At 37.4% G+C, this 25,812-nt stretch overlaps 1 protein-coding gene and 1 long non-coding RNA gene across 7 annotated transcripts in view; one reads left to right on the top strand and one right to left on the bottom strand.

Annotated features, from left to right (window-relative positions):
* The window catches only part of Tpd52l1 (TPD52 like 1), a 77,956-nt gene that overhangs the window by 48,112 nt on the left and 4,032 nt on the right, over positions 1-25,812 (bottom strand). The gene's annotated exons all lie outside the window — the stretch shown is intronic.
* On the top strand, positions 501-24,151 carry LOC125357257. Its single transcript, XR_007212099.1, has 3 exons — positions 501-822; positions 12,502-12,505; positions 24,115-24,151. It is a non-coding gene; the product is annotated as an uncharacterized LOC125357257 (long non-coding RNA).

Here is a 25,812-nt window from a genome sequence, read left to right as displayed (position 1 = left end):
CATAAACTGTTGGGTACAATGGCGAACAGGGTAAGTGTTTGGCTGGTATGGGCATGGCAAGTATTTTCTACTCTCTCTGAGTTCTTCCAAACTCAGAAAAATGGGCTCAACCCTCCCAGGCAAGTTAAGAAAGGGAACAAAAATCAGTGCATGTTTCCTTGGAAATGAAGATGGTGGTAGGTGGCAGATTCCTTGTGAAGGTTTTATTGTGCCAAAACTAAGCAGATGATGAGCTCTCTGACATCAACATGTCCCCTAGCGGCCAGGTGATGTCACTGCAGGTTTTGCCTCATGAAAGAAAGTCTGAGTCACACCACAACTGCATGGCCATGTCTCTTCCTCTGGTAATAGTTTGTTTTCTAAGTTACCAGCCCTGAAATACTGAGATCAGGCCAAGGGTCAGGGGACTTTGTTTCCTACATTTTCAAAATGTTGATTGGTACACACTGACTCAAAATAATTTCAAGGTACCAGGATTACCTGAGTTGTTAGGGCAGTTGATTGCCTACAGCTAAATGGCTGGCAATCTGAGGCCTAGCTAAGTATATGAAGAAAATGAAAAATTTCCACTTGCAGCCAAAAGCAACCTCAATTCCCACCCCCACCCCACACCTGTTTGACAACAAAGGCCCTGAGTAAACAACAGGAAAAGACAATTTTTTTCTTCTCTAGCAGCAAGTCACAGACGCTATTAGAAAAGTTGGTGGCTATGCAGTAGAGATACAAAAGTCTTTCCTTAAATTTTGTTCAAATCTTTTATGATTCTGCTTAGATTCTGCCTTGAAATAACAAGCCTCATGTGCTATTACACCATGTAAATAAGTAGTGGCTCTGGGTTTTTTGTTTGTGTTCTTTTAATTTTTATTTTTTTTTTAAATTTTATTGTCAAACTGATGTACAGAGAGGTTACAGTTTCATACGTTAGGCATTGGATACATTTCTTGTACGGTTTGTTACCTCCTCCCTCATTCCCCTCTCCCTCTTCCCCCTTTCCCTTTCCCGCCCATGAGTTGTTCAGTTCATTTACACCAAACAGTTTTGCAAGTATTGCTTTTGGAAAAAATTATACTAAGTGAAGTGAGCCAGACCCAAAGAAACATGGACTCTATGGTCTCCCTCATAGGGAATAATTAGCACAGGTTTAGGCAAGTCACAGCAGAGGATCACAAGAGCCCAATAGCTATGCCCTTATGAACACATAAGATGATGCTAAGTAAAATGAACTCCATGTTATGGAAACGACTGTTGTATCACTGTTGTACCTACTTTCAACATGCCATGTGAAACTGTAGCTTCTGTTTTTGATGATCCTCTTGTATCCCCTTTCTGTGGTTGTGCCCCCACTATCACTGTATCTTATCTGAGTACATTGGAAACCGTGTATACTGGTATTAGAACTAGGAAACTGAAAGGGAATACCAAAATTGAGAGACACAGGGTAAAAAAGACAAACGATTGTTTTTTGTTTTTTGCTAGTCCTGGCACTTGGACTCAGAGCCTAAGTACTGTGCCTGGCTTCTTTTTGCTTGAGGCTAGCACTCGACTTCTTGAGCCACAATACCACTTCCAGTTTTTTCTGTTTGTGTGGTGCTGAGGAATTGAACCCAGGGCTTCATGCATTCTAGGCAAGGACTCTACTGCTAAGCCACATTTTCAGCCCCAGCTCTTTTGGTTTTGTTTGGGTTTTTTTTGGCCAGTCCTGGGCCTTGGACTCAGGGCCTGAGCACTGTCCCTGGCTTCTTCCCGCTCAAGGCTAGCACTCTGCCACTTGAGCCACAGCGCCGCTTCTGGCCGTTTTTCTGTATATGTGGTGCTGGGGAATCGAACCTAGGGCCTCGTGTATCCGAGGCAGGCACTCTTGCCACTAGGCTATATCCCCAGCCCTCTTTTGTTTTTTTAATCTTGAATTTACCTTGTTTTTCTAAAGAAAAAAGTCAGAAGCCAGGCACTGTGGTTCATGACTATAATCTAAGATTCTCAGGAGGCTGAGATCTGAGGTGTGAAGCCAGCCTTTTGAAGTCAGTGAGACTTTTATCTCCAATTAACTACCCAAAAGCCAGAAATGAGCTGTGATCCCAAAGGGAGAGCACTAGCCTGGAGCAAAAAAGCTCAAGGATCGCACCCAGACTCTGTGTGCATGTCCCATGACCATGCCACAAATAGACACTAACACGGACACACACACACACACACACACATTCATCTCAAGTCTGGTGGTGTTCAATGAAGTAGAGGGGAAAAGTCATGGTAGCTTAAAGAACCTGAGGACTGCGAAATGCTCATATTTCTTTTTCACACATCTTGCTCACACATCTCTTCAGAAGATAGGGAAACACATCCCATGTATACTTGATCTTACATTCCATATCTGAAGCCTGTTTTTCTATTCTGACACACTGAATTTGTGAAAAGCCAGCCAAATGGGAATACAGTTGTTCCTGAACATCTGTGCTACTGAACAAGTTATACTTGCTAACAGATAAATTCCTCTGCATTCTTTCAAATTTAAAAGAACGCCCTTCACTTAATTTTACATATAGTCACTCTTTACCATTTGCCTTTGAAATTAAGGAAAGGCACTGAAACATATTTTGACAGAACTTGGAGAAGAGCACTTGATCTTTCCCTGTATAGGAAAGGACAAGCATACCTAAGTTCAACAACCATAACAAGCAGCTAGACAACAGAGAGATGCAAATGCCAAAGGGCAATTTATTGTCCTAAAAAAATCATCCAGAAGGACAAATGAAGCAGTGCTCAACATAACTAGCCATAAAAGAAATGAAATTCAAAACAACATTGAGATTCTACCTCACCCTAGTAAGAATGATCATTATCAAGAAAACTAACAACAACAAAAGCTGGAGGGGATGTGGCCAAAAGGGAACCCTATTACACTGCTGGTAGGAGTGTAAACTTGTTCAACCACTCTGGAAAGCTGTATGGAGGTTCCTCAAAAGGCTAAACATAGACTCCCTTATGACTCAGCAGCCCCACTTTTGGGCATCTACCCAAAAGATTACAGTAAAGCCACCAGCACAACTATGTTCATTTGCTATCACTAAAATATGGAACCAACCCAGATGCCCCTCTAGACGAGTGGATTAAGAAAACCTGGTATATAGACACAATGAATTCTATGCTTCTGTTAAAAAGAATGACACTGCCCCTTTCATAAGGAAATGGAAGGACTTGGAAGAAAAATCATACTAAGTGAAGTGAGCCAGACTCCCCAAAATAAACTTATGGTTTCCCTCATTGGAAATAATTTGTATATGACTAGGGTAATCCTAGCAGAAGAGCATAATAGATTAATAGCGATGTACATTAATAGCTATGTACGTTAATAGCTATGTAAGATGATGCTAAGCAAAATAACTCCAAGTTATGGAAATAAGTGGTTTATAAATTGTTGTCATTTTCAACATACTATGTGAAATTATACCTTTTTCTTTGTCTTTCTTCCTCATAGTTTTACCCCAGATGTCACAGTAACTGATTTTGGTACCCTGGGTATCATATACACATTTATTGGAACTAGGGAAGGGAAGGGAATATCAGAATGGAAAGACAAAGGATAAAAGATGAACCAATGCAACAGCAATACTTATAAAACTATATGGTGTAAACAAACTGCACAACTCATGGAGAGGGAAATAAGAAGGGGAGAAGGTAGGAGAAAAATCAGGGAGGAGGTAACAAGTTTGATAAGAAATATATTCACTGCCTTACATATTAAACTGTAACCCCTCTGTACAACACTCTGACAATAAATTTCTTTTAAATGTAAAAAAAAATCATCCAGAAGAAAATGAAACTAAGAATACCATTAGGAATTTTTAAAGGTAATTTGAGTCAGGCAAATGCCAATTATTACAGCTACTAGGGAGATGGAGGCAGGAGGATCTCAAGATCCAACAAACCCAGGTAACTTCTTGAAACTCTGTTTTAAAAGAGAGAGGAGCAAATGGTAAAAAAAATAATTAAACAAATAACCTAAAGTTTATTTAAAAATTAACAACATAAAATTAAGAAAAGTGAGGGAAGAGGTAGGTTGGAAGGGGTGGGTGAGAATGTTGAAAGGGGAGAGATATTGAGCAAGAGGCATTGTATTCATAAACTGCTTTGGTAAATGGAAACTCCTTTGTCTCACTACTTAAAGATAATACAAGTATTCAAAGGAAGAGAGAGGGGAGAGGAAGAGGGAGAGAGGGTGGGAAAGGCTTAAGAAATAGAGAAGTGCTTAAGTCCCTGAGTTTAATTCCTACTATAAACTACCCCCAAGAAAAAGCCAAAACAAAACAAAACAACAAAAAACCCAAGTATTTGAATAAAAGAACAATAGGAAAGAAAAAAACAGCCACCACTAAAACATAACTGAGGTCAACAAAGAATGACAGTTTAATAGCACATGCAGTCTGAACTCACACACAATTAAGTTTCCATATAAAACCTTAGAATTGAAATTACTGCAGTCAAAACATAAACGTGTACAAGAATGAATGGTCCCATATTGTTTCCTTTGGTCTAGCGAAGGAGGACCATCTGTTGAGTGCACAAAATCTCTAAAAACATGCTGACAGAACAGCAGTGGTTCTCAGACATCTTACGTTCCCACGACGGATTTGCTTCAGTGACTCCCACTTGCTACCTAGTTTAGTACTGTTTTCAGAGAATAACCTAGAAAACCCATTACAGGAAGTAAAGGACTAAGGACAGTATTTGGTATTGCTTGTCTTGCATTTGGACAAAGAAAGGCATATTCATTCCTACCATCCATAAAGATACAGTTTGCTGAAATGGTTCAAGTTATGAGCAAGGTAGTTCATCAAAATGTTTGCTACTCTCAGCTATTTTGAGGTGATTGTCTTCAGCTACAGGTGAAAGTGGCAACACTTCAACAATGGAGAAGAACTCTAATAAAGGCAAGAAAGTGTGAAGACTATTAACTTGATTTCTTATATCTTACTATATACTTTTTGTTCTGTGCTTTGTCATCTTTTAAGGTATTTGTGACTCCTGCTTTTCCTTTACATCCTTCCCTGTGTGGTACATATTAAACACACTTAAAAGCAAAATGGCTCAATTTACTATAACTATTTATATAGTCAGGAAATAAAATCAAGTTTCTACACCATCAGATTTGGAACAACTTCAGAGCGAACAGAAAATAACAATGGGCTTGGTGAAAGGAAGCTCATGGAAAAGTACTAAGCAGAGGGAGGCTGCCAAGACTCATCTCTGCTCTTTGCCCATGTGATGAATTGTCTTTGGACAAAATCCATAAAATCAAAGGCACTGATGTTAATCATCAGGAAAAAATAAGTTAGATTAATAAAATAAAATTAATGACAGGATGTAGCAGCCTTGATTTTCAAGTGAACATCTGAAAATGTTTCCTTATTTAGATCTATGATAAAAGATGCTACCGGTCAGGTTTATTTTCCACCTTCTGTTTGATATTCTTTGTTCATAATACAGTTAAATATAATATCATTTTCCTTTGAGGTCAAAGATATGAAGCAGGTTTTCAAACATTTTCTACTTTAAAGTCCTGCACATCAGTTGCCTTTGTGCTTCTGATCCACAGAGCACACTTCTGAGCTCAATTAGTCAAGCTTCATAAGGATGGTAATTATTACAAAATAATATACACAACTGTTATTTCAGCATAGGAAAAATTCTTTTTTAAAGTTGAGCATGTTATTTTAAAGTCTAAGTTACAAAGTGAATCCAAGAAAGCTTAGGGAAGAAGTGAAAGCAACTGAGATGCCTTCTATTTATACCAAGATGACCTTATGACAGCTCCAACTGGTAGAGAAAAACACTACCCATGGCATATACCATTGCCTTAAGAAGTCATTCACTTCTAGAGTAAGCTAATTTTGTAGAAGTATTGTAATGCTTCTGCCTAATGTAGACCTAAAACTATCTTAAACAAATGGCAATCAGAATGTCTTTCATATAACCTAGCCCTATTAGTGACATGAAATAAAGCAGCATGGGCCCAAGTATGACTTGATCCCATGGAGAACTATCCATTCTGCCAAGTGAAATCTGATCATAGAAAGTGTTTTTCATAGAAATCCTTTAGTTTGGTGTTTTTTCAGATAACAAGTTATGCCCTATTTAGTGAATTATGAAGTCAAGTCAGCAGGCTGGGATCAGTACTTAACAATAATAAAGTAGACTAAGATCTGAGGAGTTGGAGTGTGGAGCCAGCCTGGACAAACAAAGCCACAAGATGCTCATCTATAATTAAAAAAACTAACACTTGTTGCATGGCTCATGTGATAGATTGCCAAGCCTAGATGAGTAAGTTGAGAGACAGGGCGCGGACCTGAGTTCAAGCCCCAGTGGTGGTGCAGATAATAGCAAGTCACAAAAATAAGAATAATAACAAAGTAGAATAGAATGGAAAATACAAGGGCAGATAATATTTCATGAAATGTTGTTTTACTAGAGTCATGACATATATACATTCAGGGATGTCTTAACATGACACAAGATATTGGTTATTCCAAAGCACTTGTTATTTAGTTTTATGGCTTAATATAGTATTTACATTTTTAGCCACTATCAGTATAATTCCTTTCCAACAAAGTAGAGGTGGGAATGAGCAGGATGGGTGAGGGGTGAGGAGTGATGCCACTTTCAGCCATACTAAGCATGCCAGCTATGAGAGGAAGAATCAGCAATGAAGGATGAAAAGGCACCTGTCCACTTGGCGAACCACATGTCTATGAACTTATCTTAGCAGAGATGAGCAGCACTGTAAAGTTTCCACTTGAGTCATGGCTTTTGTCAGTGTTGGGAACTTGTTCCAAACTGCAGCTTTGTTGGAATGCACAGTGTACTTTGGTAACTGAGGAAGGCTCTTATTTAATAGAAAAGCCCATAAAGCCTGGCATCTTCTCAATGGAAACTTCCCAATCAAGATCTCTATTAATGATTCCTTAGTGTAAATGCTCCCTGAATCGTGCTCTCTGACTTTGGTTTCTGTTCTACTACTTAAGAGAATGGTTACCTGCATGATCTCTCCAAGGAAGTAAGTACAGGTTTGGGATTAGGATTGTTTCTTGGCAGTGTGCATATGTGCATGTGTATACATATGTGCGTATAGGCATGTGTATATATACACAAACTTCATAATTATACACACAGGTGGATTTTTTGGCTAGTGTTTGACAAAAATAGTACATTTCTAGACATCCTCATCTTGCTAGTCTTACTTAACAATTTCTATTGAATGCATATGCCAAAGGTTATAGCTGTAACTCATTCTTTTAAATGGCTGCTATTTCACTACAAACAAATTTGCATGCATTCACATATTTCCTTATTTTCACATACTGCCCTTTTGGTAGATTTTCTAATTTAAATTTTTCTCCCTTGTGAATGGTGTGCTTACTATGATCAGCAATACAGTGAACAATCTTTCTGCATGTATTATTACAAAATGTACTTTTAATTTTCTGAAAATTCCAAGAGAAAAAATTTAAGTTAATAGATGCTGCCCAATAGTTTTCCAAATAAATAATCACAATTCACACTTCCACCTGCATTCCCCATACTTCTTGTCTGAAACACTCTTACTCAATTACTATATTATATATGATCATCTCATTTTTCCATTCATACTTATCTTGTTTATTTTTATACATAATATTTTAGTCCACTTAAAATTAATTTAATAAAACATATGATAAAAATCAAACTGTATTTTTTAAGCAAACACTCAATTATTAAGTAAGTCCTCTTTCCCACTGGATTGCATGCACTGAAGTCCAGCAAAATTCACGGTCTCTGTACTCTATTATGCACATTTATCTCTGGTATGCTGTTTTGATGAATATGACTTTATGACACACACTAACAGACCAGAGCAAATACCTTCCAGCTGTATTTATCACAGTGCTTTATCCATTCTTATAATGAATTCCCCTTTGGTGAATAAAGAACACTAAATCCAATTCCAAACTTTATTTGGCTTCAAATTTGACTACAATAATATAGTTATCAATTAGTCTTCTCACGTCTCAAATTCTCCTCAGAGCGGTTTTGTTTGTTTATATTTTGCTACATTTCCTCTGTCTCAGAGTTCTGCTAAGGCCTTTGTGTTGGCAAAATCCAACATGCTGTCATTATCCTTCTGTTAAAAAATGTTACATTTATGCAACCACACCTATTTGCTTTTCTAATGTCTACAAGCTGCTCTTATACTATACTGACAGAGTGGAGCCTACTCCACTCAACAGAGACTATGTCCCAAAAGCCTAAAATATTTACTCTCTGATCTTTGCAGAAAAAAAAAAAGTTGTAGGTCTTTGGCTCTAGATTTAAATTTTTATTTTCCCCAAACTTTTTACACAATATTTTTAAGCTTCTATTTCTTCTGTATTTTAACATTTCTTTCTTTTTTTGAAACAGGTTTGAAAGGGACTTAATCTTCAAAAAATAACTTTAAATTATCTCTGATTTCTACTATTTTTCTTTTTGCTTCTTATTTTCACAACTCTTTGCTTTCACTATTTTAAATTTGTCTTTTATTGTACTTTTTACCACTAGCTTTTTTGCTTTTTGTTTATTAGAGAGTGTCTCAATCTATCTGCATCATCAAATGATACTCATCTTATTACTGGCTTCTTAAGTATTAACTTTTACTGTCTACAATCTTTCTGTGTCTCAAAGATTGTGAAGTACTTTCCTGTTCATTATTTTCTACATGGTTCCACAATTCAGTTTGATTTTTTGATGGGACCAATTGTGTTTCTAAATTTCTAAATTGTTAAAAAAAATTTAGTTGTATTTTAATATTTATTTCTACTTTAGCCCGCAATAATTATGGAATGTAGTCTATGAAAGCTCTTGGAATTTTTTAAGCTGTTATTTGATCTGTTTCAACTAATTTTCCTGTGTTTCATGTTAAGGAAACTAAAGGAAGGACATAGAATCTGGCATTTTACAATAGAAACTTGATGAAATTGGTTTGCGAATTGAGTCGTCAAGGTTTCCCTGCTCTTACTGAATACTTACTAATTTAAATGTATCACTATAAAAGGTGATTAATGACCAGCTCTTCCTGTCATTGTGATCAAATAAGCTTACTACTTTATAGACCGTACCTCTTTTTAATCTTATGTCTCTTTTCAATATAAATTATTTCTACTTGTGTTTTTTCTTTGTCTTGTGTATTTTTTTACCTGTGCTTTTTCTCTTCCAACTCTAAATATATGCTGCTTAAAGGATTTTGGTTGTAGCCTAACTCGGTATTACATGTTTATAAGGTTAGCTAGTTGAGATATTAACCTGAACAAAAGTTTGAGATTCTATCTGAAAATAAACTAAAAAAAAAAAAAAAAAAGACTGAGGGAATGGTTCAAATGATATAGCACTTGCCTAGCAAAGATAAGTCCCTAATTTCAATTCCTATTCTTATTTCAACAGTCTCTGTTCTACACACAGGTATTAGTCATTTCATATTTTGATATAGTAATGATGCACAGTCCTTAATTTTTTATTTATTTATTTTTTGCCAGTCCTGGGCCTTGGACGCAGGGCCTGAGTACTGTCCCTGGCTTCTTTTTGCTCAAGGCTAGCACTCTACCTCTTGAGCCACAGCGCCACTTCTGGCCATTTTCTGCATATGAGGTGCTGGGAAATTGAACTTCATGTATGGGAGGCAAGCACTCTTGCCACTAGGCCATATCCCCAGCCCCTTAATTTTTGTTAAACCTTTAAAAACACATATATTTCCAATTTGGTTGAATCCATTTTCTTTTCTTTGCTATTTAGATGGCTTGATTAAATATCTGTTCACTTCCTTTTTTTTTCTCTTGCTTTCAAAGTTGTAGTTCTATAGGTAGTTGCTTTCCCTTCACAAATAAGTGGATTAAATATGTGAAGCCAAATTGCCTCATATAAATAAATAATCAAACAAAATCAAGTACTTGTTATATTCGAACAAAACACCAACCATCTCTCCTCTGCAAACACAGACATTATTGCTGCACTGCTTCCAGTTTCCTGGTGCAGGATGTGAGTTGAGATTCTTTCTGCATCATGTCTACCTGAACCACCATATCCTCTTATGCCCAGAGGGCCAAACTTCACATTGATTTGGTGAGAGAGATGCCTTCTAAAGAGATGTGTGAGATAATAGCAACTTCTACTCTTGCCGCAGCCTAGTGTGGCAGTAGTGGCTTTGTCTGACTTTCTGTGGCTGAGCTCCTGGTGATTTTCTCCCTAACTTCACAGTGTCAAAATGCAAGAGGCAGCCCAGTCATTTGCAGTGCAGATAGAAGAGGTACAGCCCAAGTCTGTAGCCAACAGCAGGGGCTGCAGCTTGGTGCCACAGATTCTGGTGGCAACAGCTTGCCAATTCCAATAGCTTCTTAGTTACTAGCTGTGGCAGCAGCAACATGGGATCCCAATTCTTTGGAGTAGCTTTGCCTTTGGTCATGAAAGTCTGAAGTATGCTACTGCTACCACACAATGATTCTTAGGCCATTTAGCTTGGCTTGTTGTACATCCTTTTTGTTTAAAATCATTGGGTGAATTTTTTTCTCTGTAACTAGGGCTTGAATGACAGGCAGTCCCCATTTCTCCCCAAAAAGCTTTCTGGTATTACTATAATAATAATTTAGTACTTTGACTTTTTGATTAGCTCTTGTTGCACATTCCTCATCACTATCATTATCTAGTTAGAACGAATCAGCATGAGTGTCAATCAAGTTGCCAGGAACTGGGCTTTGCAGAGAGAAGATTGCTAATGGCAGGTTCCTTCCAGTTCTTTCAATCAGCTCTCCTGTCTTCTAGTTACATACTAGTCAATTTCACGGGTTTTATAAATGTTTTCCAAATTTGTTCTTGTACAAATCCAATGATGCTTTGTTCATTTTTATTAAAAGTACTTCCTTCATCTCTTTCAGTGGAGTCACCCAGAAAATATCAACTATGTCATTGCTTCTATTCAGGGACCGTCCCTGAGCTCTCTTCATCTACATATGCTTCTTTCAAATATTTATTTCCTGCCACTTCTCACTACTAACTTGGCTCCAACCTCAGCCTTGCAGAGTTCTTGATGGCATGTCTCAGGATAATCACCCTGAAAGCTGGCTGATTCATTTCCTTCAAGCTCTCTTAATGGTGTTCTCCTAATATCCTTTTCATTGCTATGTTCTTTTCATTTCTATTTGTTATATACATACTGGTTATATTGGAAACTCCTCAAAAGAGGAGATTTCTCTAGGTCTCCATTTACTCACCTGTGAAATGCAGGTACCATTACTCATATGTAGCTGTCTTCTGGAAATTAAAGTTCTGTATGGCAATGCATACTTAGCCACTGTTCAGGTGCTCCAAAGCCTGGAAGTTGGTAGGATCTTGAACTCCAATAGCCAGTCCAAGACTCCTAACATCCTGAGGTCCTCGGCTTTTCTCAATCAAGTTGATTTACTGTCTGACATACAGTTTACTCCAGAAGTAAAGGCTACTTTAAGAATCTCTACCCAGGGCGTGGAACATCATCACACAGCCAGATGGCAACTTCCCTCCTTTTCTACCTTCAACCAGCTCTCAACAACCACCCCCTCAACACTCCTCTGCTACTATTAGAGGGGTAACCACTCATCTGCACCTTGTGTGCCCTAAAAAAACACAACTCCCACGACACTTGGCTCACGACTTCAGCTCACGACTCCTGGGAAAGGCAGCTTGTCCTTGTACATCATGAAAAACAACACCATGCTGTGTGCTTCTCCAGCAGCTATATATCTTATATCTCCCTAAGGCCTCTGGGTGCTCTTGATGTAAGTGCATCCATCTTGGGGAAGGTACTGATCCAGGTTAAGAGGGTTTGCAAAATGCCCAGCCAAACTACACTCATTTACAGATTAAATTTATACTCAGCATACAAGCCTACCTGTCCTCTTAGTGACTGGTTTCTATAAAGTACAGCTTTGGGCAAGTTCTGCTGAAACAGGAGGTGTCTTTGAGACAGCCTTGACCATACTAATTGCCCCATAGGAATGAGACTGATAGGAGATATATGGGAAAAGATAGTCCATAGAAACTTTCTATATCAAGTTCAGGTGCTCTAGAATCATCTTAATGTTCCAGATACTCCTCAGTTACTGAAATCAGTGCAGCAACTAGTACTAACTCTTCCAGTTCTAAAGGAAAATCCTAGGAGAAGAAAGAAACTTCCTAAGATCTATGGCTCATTCAGTACCCAGGTAACATGGAGAAAGCCTGAATTTCTACAGTTACCTGTGTTGACATCTTCTACCATCCATTCTAGTTCATCATTGTACCCACAGAATCTAGACATTGCCTAGCACACTAAAGCTCTTCATCAATATTTGTGACCACATAGATTGACATGAGTCATCATTATAGAGGGGTAATGAGCACATTTCTTTTGAACAGTATTACTCCCTCCCTCATTTTCTTTCACTTATCCCCTACCTCCCCAATTTGTAAAGTTCATTTCCAACAAAGTAGGGTACAAATTTTTATTATACAACAATACATACTTCAGCACTGGGATTAAACACTCAGCTTCATTATCAGTACAGCATTTAATATTGATATTGTTGTGTGGGACACACCTGGATCAGAAAGAGGAAGTCGACTAGCTGGCCCTGCCTGTTTCTCAGTCCTGGGCCACATGTGGCTAAGATGGCGCCTGATGCTGAACCCAGAGGCGGTTCTGTGGGCTGTGACAAAAAATCTGGCCGCCTCTAGGATTGGTCCCAGCGCTTCCGCCCTTACAGACAGCTCATGCCTCCCCTTACAGTCCCTAGATAGGTGCATGTACACCCGTCCCCTTATTTGATTGGCTCTTATGCCTTATAAGTTACATGTGCTCAATAAACAAGATTTTGCGCTGACTTGTCTCCCAGATACGGGTGTCTGATTGTCCTCAGGTGAGGGAGGGCTGGGTGTGGGCAGTCTGTCGACCCTTTCCTTTCTTGGCTCCTCTGTTTGGGGCATGCCTTCCCCTTCTCTCCCGCAGGTCAGGGGAAGGGGGGGGGCGCTAAAAACCCCGACATTGTTGGTGAAGTCTTACTTTGGTTTCCTTTCTCTTTATTCTAAGAAACAGTGTATAAATAGTTCATATCACTTTTGAAACCATTGTTGAACTCCTCAACTTTCTTAGTTCTTTATTGAATATTGTTCTACATGATTCTTCATTCTTGAAAGTATTCAATTCTCTTGGTCATTCCTAAATCCTAAAAAGGTAATTTTTTGTCTCATTTCTTGATCTTTCAGAAATCTGATTTTAGGATGATTCCCTGTGTTAATCATTTAAATCATATCAGATTTACTATTCAATTACTATAAGTTAATTGCCACAGTAAATAAATTAGTTAAGACATCAGATAGATAGATAGATAGATAGATAGATAGATAGATAGATAGATAGATATTTCACTGGGTTCATTGTCATAATATTTGCACTTTTTCCAAATCTTAACGAGAAAAATTACACAGTGGGATTGAATCTCACTTCTAAGGTTATAATTAATCATCATTTCCTCCCCTTCCAGTTCCAGTTTGTAATCTGCACAGCACCAGAAAATACTGTAAATTCTCACAATTACATGTATTGAAAGGCATTTAACAGTTACAAAGGGCTATTATGGTAATAGCAAGTCATTTGGCTCCTACTCTGGGCCCTCAGAACAGGAGGCTGGTGGGATTGTGTTCATTTATTTAAAAGTACTCTGAGCAAGTAAATAGAAAACATTTTTTATGCCTCCATAGATCATTAAAAAGGACCAGGAAACAAGTGGTTTACACGGATGTTAAACAGTTCCACTTTACTTTTCCTCATGGAAGGTGAAATCCTCAGATTAGGGTAATTAACAGTGTTCTTTGATCAAGAAACAGCTGAATTCTTTTTTAAAATTTATTTGTTGTCAAAGTGATGTACAGAGGGGTTACAGTTTCATACATAAGGCAGTGAGTACATTTCTTATCAAACTTGTTACCTCCTCCTTCATTTTTCTCCCACCTTCCCCCTTCCCCAATTACTTCCCTCCCCCAAGTTGTACAGTTGGTTTACAGCACATAGTTTTGTAAGTATTGCTGTTGCATTGGTTGATCTTTTGCCCTTTGTCTCTCATTTTAGTGTTCCCCTTCCCTTCCCTAGTTCCAATAAATGTATATACAATACCCAGGGTACCAAACTCAGTCACAGTGATATCAGGGGTAAAACCATGGAAAAGAAAAACAAAAGGAAAAGGCATAATTTCACATGGTACACTGAAAATAACAACAATGATAAACCACTTATTTCTATAACTTGGAGTTCATTTCACTTAGCATCATCTTATGTGTTCATATATACGTAGCTGTTGAGCTATTGTGATCTTCTGCTAGAACTATCCTATCTATGTACTAATTGTTAAACATATAGTACATGTGGATTGAAAAATCATGTAGTACATTGTATTTGCAAGTACATATGTATCAGGACCTACAAAGGTAAAGTCACGTTTTTTCTCCAAAGAAAAAAAAAGGTGCTAGGCTGGACATGTGGCTCCGTGATGGAACATGTGCTCCGCATGTGTGAGGTTCTGGCTTCCCTCTCCAGCACCAATTTCAAAAGACATCATAAACCACATGCAGCATTAACTGTGTCCAATTAAGCACAGCAGGTAGTAGGTAATCTGGAAAATTACTCACTTCCAAATAAATTTTTCTTTGAAACTGTAACAGTACAAGCCTGCACCTCTTTCCTTCCCTCCCTCCCACCTTCTCCCCATAAACCACTCTAGCTTACAACGCTGTGTGATGAAGTAGCATTTATAGGATACAGAAATAAAGTCCAGCCTGTGTAGCATTATTTAAAAAATCAAAGGAAAATGGAGGTATTTGGTGGCTCTCAGGGCTACATCAAGGCTGATATACACAGGACTTTGACTTGGGTATTGGAAGAGTAAAAACATATATAGCACCCACTGAAGTGATGTGAGGGCTTTCATTTTCTCTTTAGAAGTCATGGAGTTGGGACAGAGCAATTGTACACTCAGATAATATACTGGTGGGAACCTAGACTGGTGGGAACCTCAGGTTACACAAAATAGCAAGCTCTCTTGGAAAATAACCTCAATTAACTGATAAAGTCTTCACTAGAAAGAACTGGAGGCATCGAGAACCACTACTCTACTACTCTCCCGTATACAATTCCTATCCTTATTTATCACCTTTATCTTCCCACTCTTTACCAAAAACTGGTATACTACATGGTTTGCTATCTTTTCATTCACTTTGCTTCTTCTCTAACATGTTAAGCTTCATAAAGCCAGAATTTTTCATTTTATTTGTTAGTGTTTCTCTAAGTACTGATTACCTGGTACACAAATAATGTAGATAATTATGGAAGAAAGAAATGAATCAAAACCAAAGAAATAGGGTTGCTGTTGAAAAGTATTACATATTCAGTGTTTTACACTATGTGTGAGTGAATCTGGCCTATAGAGAGATCATTACTTATAATTATAATTTAAAATATTTAATTAGGTAATTAATTTAAGCTTGTGATTTTAAGTGGGAATCTTAATTTGTTAGTGATATTGAAACAGTAAAGAAAAAGTTAAATAAATTCATTATATTCGGTTCCTGGTCAGGGAACCAAAAATAAATAAATTCATTATAGTTACATATTGAACATAAAGATTTACAAAAAAAAATTAAGTACTTGGAAATGCTGATCATTTAGAAACAGTTGCTTAAATATGACATTGAGAACTGTATTAACTAAATGCATATGTCAGTTAATAATACAATCTGTATGTCATACTGTCCAAACGTTCTTTTAAAAGTAAGAAGGGCAGGGCAATATAGCAAATTAGAGTTTTCTACCATTTTGAGTCTGTAAATGTTAATATTTGATATTTGAAATAAGTCCTCAAATAGTCTTCTTCAACAAGACATGAAGTGACTAGTACGCTGCAGACTATGACATATGGGGTTGTTCATGAAGAGAAAGGACCACTGGACCCTCAGTGAGGATACACCCAGTTCTTCTAGTGCTACCACTGGCAAACTAGCCTATGGCAATGGCCTGACTGTTTTCGTTCACAAAATGTTGAGTTCCCTTCCAACTCAAGATTAAAACACTGCTCCTTAAGGGTAGAAAACAGGTTCAAAACTCGTTGGGAGCTGAACAAATGACTGTTTACAATGTAGTAGTTGGAAGATCACTAGGAGTAACATAAATGAGACTAAAGAGATCAAAATGAGGTAGACAGAAACCACCTCAGCCAACTCTCTAACTTTGGAAAGCAGAGATAGGTTTGTAAATACTCAATGATAACAGAGCCAACAACTCTGACAAAGAATGTACTTTTTCACAGTGTGGATGAATAATACTTCTAAGGGCGAAGGAATTAGTAGGTTTTACGGTAGGTGTTCCATCCCAGAGACAGTTGAATAGTGATCTACCTAATACCTAAAAAATCCAGCAGATTAGGGGAATTATTACATCTATTTGTATTAAGACTTTCTTGACACCTTACTGTTGAAAATGAGTTGGTATTACCATAAGCTAATAGCTCATATATTCATTTTATGGAATCTACTCTGAGTTCTATGAGGCTGAAAGAATGCCCACATATTGTGATATTTCTGTAGGCTATTTTATCCTGATGAAAAATTATTAACAAAGTTAAAAATATGGTCCATTGAAAGGTCAGTGAAATTTGGAGATAAATGGATACATAATCATCATTATTTCAAACTCTAGCAGACTATCAGTGAGGGCTTGGTAGCTGGCCCATTCAGGGAAGGAAACAGCATTTTTACAAGTTTAATCCAACAACTTCTTACAGCATGCAGAATATAAACATGTTTCTTCATAGAACTCTGCAAAAAGTAGTTAAGTAAAACAGTTTTGCTAAATGTGCAATATAGAAGAATATGCTGTTAAATTATCATAGCTTTTATTTCTGGCCATGAAACTGATGTGTCTGGTTGAAATAATTTTAACAGGTGTTTCCAAAGTTTTCAACTGCACTGAAAATCATCTATCAGACAATTCACACTCCTTGTAAGTCTGGGTCCTCTCCCTCCATTAATCCACTGCTATAATAGAACCTCTACAACCAAGATAACCAGGAAAACATGGACAGCCAAACCACATGGTTCCTTTGTACATTTCATACTATAGTCACTGAGTTTCCTTGGAGTTTGTTTCATAAAGATGAAGGAAAAATCTAAATACCTATTCATTTGGAAAATATCTACTAGCTATGCAGTGACTTCTTTTCAGCTCTAAAACTCCAATAACACAAAAATTTAAACAAGCAAGGCAGAATTTACTAGTGATAAGGAAAACTTGGAGTTGGCCTGTAGTTTTTGCCTGGAAAAATAGCTTTAGAAGCATCTCTTAGGTTTCTTGTTTCAGTCCCCAGAGATCTCAGGTGCACTCTTTGTCTCTGTCTCGGTCTCGGTCTCTGTCTCTCTGTCTCTGTCTGTCTGTCTCTCTCTCCTCTTTCTCTCTTCTCTCTCTTTCCATTTAGCAGTGGCAGTAGAATACTGAGCATTGTCTGTATCACTCCAGCACTTCTTTCAATTTAGGAGTTCTTATAAGAAGTTATGATAAGCATTTTAAGATAGAATTCATTTCTCAAAAAACTGAAAGGTCTGTCTCCTGTTACCTTCTGCCAGAGTTATATAAGCTGCTACATCCACTGAACATCACTCATTCACTAATCAATTCATGCATTGCTTTCCCAGGAAACATTTATAGTTATCTCCCATCCACCAGACACTATTCTAGGCACTGAGCATTTAATTTCCTGCCTTCCCTCACAGAGGTTATTTGGTAGATATAAGAAAAAGAAACAAATAATTATACATTGTATAAAATGAAATCGTTTGATTAAAAAAACAAAGGCAGAATAAAAGCCTTAAGTATATATGTATATATAATATACACCTACACAAATGTTTGCATACACATACAACTGTACATATTAAACGTTTTCATTTGTGCCTTCATTTGTTTTTGAAACATCATCTAATTTCAGCACAGCTGAGCTCTCTGTTTACCATTAGGGACTTCTCAGAATTTACAGAGACCCCAGCATGCTGCTAAGCAACAGACACCAGGATGTTCAAGTCCTGGAGCCCAGAACATGCACTTTTCTCCATAGACTATGCACTCCTTCTGCAAGCCTGCACAATTATCATATCCAAGCCATAGAGACCAGAAAAAAAAATCAGCAAATTGAAAAGATAAACACTGCTGGCATTTCCTCCTCTTGATTGATTAAACTGTTAGGAGAGACCTAATGAAATGTGAGCAAAACATTTAATATGCCTGCTCTTCCTCACTGTTCTGTTAACAAACTTGCAGTGTGATTTAATAGGTAACATTGATGTCTCACATACTATACCTGATCTTTAACCAAATGGCCAAGAAGTGATATATTCATGCTCAGAAAGAACTTTGCATGTGGGCTAGATGTCCAAATTCCAGTAAATAATGTATTTCTTTCTACCTACTTATCTTTCCTTAGCTCCAGAAAGTTATTTTTAGTTTTGTTGTAGGTAGTGTATGAAAATCCAAAGAATTTTCTGGTAAGAGAATATATTTAAATAGCAAAGCAAGCTTGACCCCCTAACTGCTACAACAAAAATAGGAGAGTAAGCTCATCAAGGAAGGATTTTGATGTGGTCACATCTGTTCCCCACCTCCCACTTCAGAGCCTGGCACAGAGGCTGTTCAGTGCAGATTTCATGAGAACTTAATAAAGAAATCACTTTTCTTTTTTATTGCTATATTAGTACCCAAACACCATCCTGAGGATCTCACATGCCTTACCTACATCAACCTACATGCAGCCCCATTTTCACCATTTTGTGTGTGAGCAACAACACCAGGCATACCTAAGATAAGTTATATATATATATATATATATATATATATATATATATGATGTGTGTGTGTGTGTGTGTGTGTGTGTGTGTGTATGAACCAACCAAGTGATACCAATAGTCAGCAAAAATGTGGACTGCCCTGGCATTTGGAATGTAGAGGGGCAGAGAGAGGAAGAGAGGAATGAAGAAAGGAATGAGGGAAAGAGCAAAAAGGAAAGCAAGTGAATACTGATCGGTTTCTCCAGATTGAATGGCCCTAAATTCAAAGCAATTACATGGGACTCATATATCTCTAGCACATAAGACAGATCCGATTACAATGAAACATTTGTTTGCTTTTAAACTTGGGGAAGGGTTAAAAAGAACAGACAACAATCTGAAGACAGAGGTCATTGCTGCCAAATGAGAAGCCAGGCACTGTATAAGAAACCAGGGTCCTGAGAGGAGAGAACACCTCTGGCAGTGGGGCTCATGGCACCATCCAAAGGGAAAGGGTCTCCAGTCCGTCTGGGGAGAGCCCTGTGGGGAAAGCCCAACAGAATTCACTGATGCTGAGTTCTTTGTGTTTCTGAGGTCAAATCTTCAAAATGCAGTTGTTGCTGTACTTTTGTGAATTGTGAATCCTTCTCTCACTGCAAATAAGCCAGGGTAATGGTGAGTATCTAAAACGGGATGAAGCTAGTTATAAACAAAGTTTCCCATCACTAACAAAGGCCATAAGTTGGATTTGCATGTAACTGAAAGATTTAGGATAAGATATAAAATGTTAGGGCTTGATATCATTGATGTATTTCCCCTTATCTACTAAGGAAAGAAAGCAGTAACTTCATGATTAAATACATGTAAATCAACATAGAAAAAAAAGACAGTGTGACTCAGATTCTTTTCAAATATACGTCTGAGTATCTTTTAACATGTCTGATTTACTTCTGTTTACTGGTATTCAACCCCGTTCTTTTCTTTAAACACAAGATTTACTTTTCCAGTATGTATGACTGTGTATTTGGGAATAGAAGGTTCATAAATTTCCTATGGCATTATAGCTTGCTATGAAGTGTCTCCTCATAAAGGCTTATGAATTAGAGGTTTGGTCCCCAGCTAGTGGCACTATTGGAGTAGTAATTGTATCGTTTGGGTACTAACTTCATCAGCTGATTAATCTACTGATGAGTTAATATGGAATGGCTAATTTAGAAGTGGGGTTTGGTTGGAAGACGTAAATCACTGAGGATGTATCTTCAATGTATATTTTGTCCCTAGCCTTCTCCTTATTCCCTCTGCCTCTTGGCTGCTATGAGGTGAGCAGCTTTCCTTCACTAAGCCCTTTGTCATGTTTCTGCCTTGTCCCAGGTCTAGGAACAATGTTCAGCAGTCCGTGGACTGAAATTTCTGAAATGACGAGCCGAGCTAAAACTTTCCTCCTTTTCAGTTGTCTCCCGCAGCTATTCTGTCCCAGAAACAAAAAGTAATGACCACAATGCTGAAATATTTTCCAATGTCTCAAGATTCTCTCTTGATTTTTTTTTTTTTTTGCCAGTCCTGGGGACCTCAGGGCCTGAGCACTGTCCCTGGCTTCCTTTTGCTCAAGGCTAGCACTCTAACCTCTTGAGCCAAAGCGCCACTTCTGGCTTTTTCTATATATGTGGTGCTGAGGAATCAAACCCAGGGCTTTATGTATACAAGGCAAGCACTCTACCACTAGTCCATATTCCCAGCCCAGGGTTCTCCCCTGTATAGAACAATCTACAAAGTGTAAGTGTCAATCATGTCACAAGGAAATTACTTGCTTTCCAATAAACAGACAGCCCTCTCATAGCTTCTGCAAAAATCACATTTCACAAAAATTCTAAGTGACCAGTTATTTCTATACATTCTTTAAACTATCTGAGCAATAATGCACACCCTAATCCTAAGAATGTGCTTCCTTTTTTGAGGGAGGGTATTGTTGAGAATGGGCCACAGTGACCTGATGGAGCCTCTTATAAATGGTTGGAATCATGCAGATAAACAGGAGTTCAACAATAGCTATGCATTTATGTCAGTGATGCTTTTCATATAGTCAATAAAAAGTGAGCAAGTGTTGAGTTTGGAAAGCAATCAGGATAGGCTACCCCCAAATATGCCACTCTGGCTTAAGAATTCCTTTGAGTGGATGGTATTTCCGTGGCTGAAATCCCATATCTGCCTGAAAGCAATCCTTAGCCCAAAGGAACTCAATTGTCAAAAATCTCCTCCCTAGAAACTCCTCTTTTCTGATTAGTGTTACAGACTATAGCTTTTACCACTCATTTCTCCAAAAGGCCCATTTAGTTTTAAAATAAAACGTCATTTCCTTCTCCCAATCTTGCTCTTTAGTAATGACAGTTAATAAACTCTCAAATCTCCCTACTCTTTGGGGCAAGCATTTCTTTCTGTGATGGGCTGATGAAAGTAAAAATTTCAAAAGCAATGAATTTGTAAGCCTTTCTTCCTTTCCTCATCAAACTGTTATCAGTTTAATTCACAGCCTTCAAACAGCCTTTTCTGTCACATGGTGCTGGTAAGAGCCTGTCAATCATTTGAAATAGCATGGCTACCTTGGAAGTTCCCGTGGGAGGCCTAGGGCATTAGAAGAAAAGACAGGGACAGGACTACACATTCCTCTCATAACTGAGTAAGATAAATCATCTTTCCCTATCTTCTTTATGGAGAAATATTAGGAACATTTATAGATAACAAATGTGACAATATGAGATGTCTATTGACATTAAGTATGTATAGACAATAGGGTTTTAGCTTTTATTTTTTTTTGCTGCTTTGAGCTCATTCATCTAGAGACAAAGAAACTACGAAAACTGAAGAGACTCCCACCTCCCACTCCCCTCATGGCAAGCTACCCTTTTCTTTCAAATAGCTTCCATCATCCCAAACAAGGACAAGGGCAAGGGGTTCTTGCTATTCAATGTCCAAAAAACCAACAAAAAATATTTTGCCATTGAAAGAAAAAAATGTTTTCAAATTGCCAAAGGGTTGAAGAGGATTCATGTTTTCAATATATATCAGGGAATATGTAATTTGTGTAAGAAACAGATAACCAAAGATAACTGGAGACAATTTATAGCATCTACGTACTTTTCAGTATATAGTATACTTTCTGGTTATAGTAAAGTGACACCACTTGTAAGAGAGAGAGAGAGAGAGAGACAGAGAGAGAGAGAGAGAAGAGAAGAGGGGGAAGGGAGGGGAGGGGAGGGGAGAGGAGAGGAGAGGAATGCTGGGGCTTGAACACAGGAAATGAGCATTGTCATCTTAGCTTTTTGGTTCAAGGCTGGCACTCTACCACTTGCTCCACATTCTGGTATTTAGTATTTAGTTGGAGATAAGAGTTTTGGGGCTTTCCTGCCGGTGCTGGTTTCATGATCTTCAGATCTCAGTCTCCTAGTAGCTATGATTACTCCCATGAACCACGGGCTCTGGGCAGTGCTGCATTTTTGCCCTTTGAAAAAGTAGTAATATGTTAGTGAGTAAGGACATGCTTGTAGATTTGTGGCTTTATTCTGGGAATTTCTCTTCCTCTCCATTAAAATGCAAATTCACAAAGAATTCACACTGTGAGCAACTATTTAAAATGCATCTTTCCTTGAGGAAGCAATGATTCCTTTGAGTCAATTCAAATGCATCAGAATGTTCTGCTGCTTTCATGGGTGTATTTACAATATCTTTTCACTTAATGCATATATTTTAAACAAATTACATTTGATTTTTGTAAACATTCAATGAAAAGGATAAGCTTGAAAAAATTTACATCTTGAAGTCATCCATTCATATGTTTTCAATTGCATCCTAACTCAGGAGAGTTAGTTAAGTATCTCTGAGGTATCATGGGAGAATTCAAGGATAGCAGGAATGGTGCCCAGCTGCCTACCTGCAGAATAAGCCAGGCCAGTGGAGGCTGACACACTCTTCTGCACATGCCACTTGAGAGCATGATGCTTTAACAGGGATTGCTAGGATAGCTGAAGTACAAGTTATCCGACTATTCACTTTCTCCCTAATTTCATTAGATATCTTCTTCAAGTAATAATGTACTAATACACTTGAAAAAAATGGTTAAGTGAATAAGACACATTCACGTAAACAAGTAATTATAATGCTCATGAGACAACAAAAATCGTTTAAGGGAGGTATTTCTTGTGATTTGTCCTCTCAAACAACACCTAAAAAATATAGATCCAGAAACAAGGACATGGGTCCTGAAACTTTTCTTTAGAAAGTACTGAGATTACTGGATACAAATGAACATGGAGTACAATAATATGTTTGAATGGTTCTGTATGTGAACTGAATTTTCCTTGCTTGTGGGAAAATTCTACAGTGCTATAAAAAATCATGCTGTGTGACTTTTACAGAATCCCTCATGTTGAAAGCAAAACAAAGACAACTTGCTGTGTATGAGCACACAGCCCCCAGCTCCCAATCTGCCATACTGTGAGGCTTATTCTCAGAGGCCTCTGGCATTAAGAAATCACATTCAAATTCCAGCACCTAGGTTCTGCCCACCTATGGAATGAGCAATACAACTAAAGATTGACTTTTTAAGACCTCTTTGACCATATGAAATAAAAGGATAATTGCTATTTGTAACTTTGCACACAGACTGTTTTTGCATATCAATTTAAGGGGAAGGTACAGAGTAATAATTAAAATCCCAGGGTTTGGAGTCAAACCCTCCCATTCCAAATCCAGGTTCTAATATGTCTAAGGTGTCTGAGATGGGAAAGTTACATAACTATGCTGTCATTCAGATTCCGTATCCGAATTCCTTATCCAAACTGAAAATAACATTACTTTCCTTGTGAATGTGTTGTACTTATTAAATAACATGATGGTATTTTCACAGGGTATCTGGTATTTAAAAAAAAACACTCACATGTGGCTCTTATCACCTTCAATATGAATTAATTCTAATTATCACTCTAAAAGTCCCATGGAAATGGAAGTGTTTCATCTCATCAGTTCTAGGAGTTATTACTCGTAGGGATTACTACAGACTGGTCTGTGTCTCTCACTGACAAAATGATCATGTCAAGTTCACCTTGTTTTTTTCTTTCTTTTTTTTTTTTTTCAGGTATGTCCTCTTTGTGTAGCAGGCTGACTTTGAATTTGCTATGTAGCTCAGGCTGACCCTGAACTCTATCCTCCTGCCTCAGCCTCTTCTCTTTTTTTTTTTTTTTTTGCCAGTCCTGGGGCTTGGACTCAGGGCCTGAGCACTGTCCCTGTCTTCTTCTTGCTCAAGGCTAGCACTCTGCCACTTGAGCCACAGCGCCACTTCTGGCCATTTTCTGTATATGTGGTGCTGGGGAATCAAACCTAGGGCCTCATGTATACGAGGCAAGCACTCTAGCCACTAGGCCATATCCCCAGCCCCTGCCTCAGCCTCTTGTGAACAGGCAATTTTGGGTACAAAGATTATTTGGTAAAAGTTGAACACATTGAGAGACTGGGCAATATAATGTTTCAGATTGTGTTCGTGACCCAAATGGATTTAGAGTTGAATGAATTAAAAATAAAGATATTTACCCCATAAAGGTGACATAGGTTTAAATAAAATAATATAGGCAGGGTCATTGGCATATCTAAGAAAAGCAACAGTAAGCATTATGAAGTGGTGGGCACTATTTTAATACCTTGCATAAAAATCTCATCAAAGCTTCATTCAGTCCTAGCATATTACTACTATTATCCCCATTTTACAAATGAGGAAAACACGGTGTAAAGAAATCAATAACTTGTTCATGAGGATATGAATTATAAATAACAAAGATAGGACTAAAATCAAGACAGTTTTCCTTGATTCCAGGATCTCAATTACTGTGGAGAGATATCCTGTTGCCTCCCAGAAGTGAGTTGATGTCTAATATTTGTTAATACCATCATAATCAATAAAATATGTTGAAATATTCAAGCAAATCAATATTTGTTGAAATATTTATTATTTACCATATCATATTGAATAGCAAATCTTGTCATAGGTCACCAAACATTTCTTGCTTATAAGATTTTTGAAGGAATATTTTCGAGTATACATATTAGAGTACTAAGAAACCAAGTTTACCTGAACAAAGGCAATTCAAGATAGGTTCCAACACACTATGCTATTGTTAGCATAAATTACAAGAGTATATGATTTGCTGCAAATGACTGACCAAATGTCCATATCTTCATTCACTTCCAATTTTGTATTTACAGGTACCTTTGAAGACATTAGGAATACTCTTAATAATACCTTTAAAATAAGAAATCAAAATACATACCAACTTTCATACTTTGAGATTTATGATTGCATTGTCTACAAATTTTAAACATAAAATGTAAAACAAAATTTCCTAGGAAAATCTGATCTACATAACATAAGAATCTTGGCTAAACCTTTTGCTCTTTGTTAGAGGGAAGAGGGATTATTTTATTATAAAAATACCATATATTTTATTATAAAATACCATATTTTCTCTATAAAGTAAGATTTTGCTTTCCATGTAGCATTAATGAAATGATACAACTGTATTTTCTATATTCATTTTTGTTGTATTTATAAACTGTATATATTTTCTATATTCATTCTTTATATATTCATTTTATTTATAGCCTTGTTTCTTTTCTTTCATCTATTTCTAATTTATATTCTCTTGCTTTGCTTTTGATGTCTGTGTAAAGTACCTCAAGGCCTTCCTGGAACAAGTTGAGAGTAAATAAATGTCCCATGAGCAAAGTATAATGAAAGGTAACATTTTGATAGGATTTGCAAAAAAGAGTAATCCAGTATTTATTATGTCATTCAATGACTTTTGAGAATTCAGATGAGTTCATTTTGTGAACAGAAAAACTAGGTATTATAGTAGGTTGAATAACTGCCCCCAAGGATATTAGGCCTGGAACCTC

This window comes from Perognathus longimembris, chromosome 9, assembly GCF_023159225.1.
Source record: "Perognathus longimembris pacificus isolate PPM17 chromosome 9, ASM2315922v1, whole genome shotgun sequence".
Taxonomy (NCBI): domain Eukaryota; kingdom Metazoa; phylum Chordata; class Mammalia; order Rodentia; family Heteromyidae; genus Perognathus; species Perognathus longimembris.
The sequence above is the reverse complement of the archived record's forward strand: the minus strand, read 5'-3'. Positions and strand labels throughout refer to the sequence as shown.